Source organism: Colobus angolensis, unplaced genomic scaffold, assembly GCF_000951035.1.
Source record: "Colobus angolensis palliatus isolate OR3802 unplaced genomic scaffold, Cang.pa_1.0 Scaffold31, whole genome shotgun sequence".
Lineage (NCBI taxonomy): Eukaryota > Metazoa > Chordata > Mammalia > Primates > Cercopithecidae > Colobus > Colobus angolensis.
Window position 1 is genome coordinate 4,229,862 of NW_012116377.1, and position 717 is coordinate 4,230,578.

Genomic DNA, 717 nt, shown 5'->3' on the forward strand with positions numbered 1-717 from the left:
TGGCAGATAATATATCGTGTTTTAGCACAACACATAAGCTGCTAGGCATTTATTCAATCTGATTGGGATTTGGTTAAATTTGGTTAAAAAATTTTTACCTTAGGTTGCTTTAATTAAAAAAATGTTTAAGGCTGGGTGCGGTAGCTCACACCTGTAATCCTAGCACTTTGGCCTAGTACCGCTTGAGGCGAGGAGTTCAAGACCAGCCTGGTCAATATGGTGAAACCCCATCTCTACTAAAAATACAAAAATTAGCCAGGTGTGGTGGAGGGCGCTTGTAATTGCAGCTACTCAGGAGGCTGAGGCAGAATTGGTCGAACATGGGAGGTGGAGGTTGCAGTGAGCTGAGATCACACTCCAGCCTGGGCAACATAGGGAGACTCTGTCTCAAAAAATAGTAATAAATAATTTTAAAAAGTTCAGCCAGGTGCGGTGGCTCATGTCTGTAATCCCAGCAGTTAGGGAGGCTGATCACCACTTTGGGTAGGCGGACCACCTGAGGTCGGGAGTTTGAGACCAGCCTGACCAACATGGAGAAACCCCGCTTCTACTAAAAATACAAAATTAGCTGGGCGTGGGGCGCATGCCTGTCATCCCAGCTACTCAGGAGGCTTAGGTTGGAGGATCACCTAAGGTTGGGAGTTCAAGACCAGCCTGAACAACATGGAGAAACCCCGCTTCTACTAAAAATACAAAATTACCTGGGGTGGTGGCGCA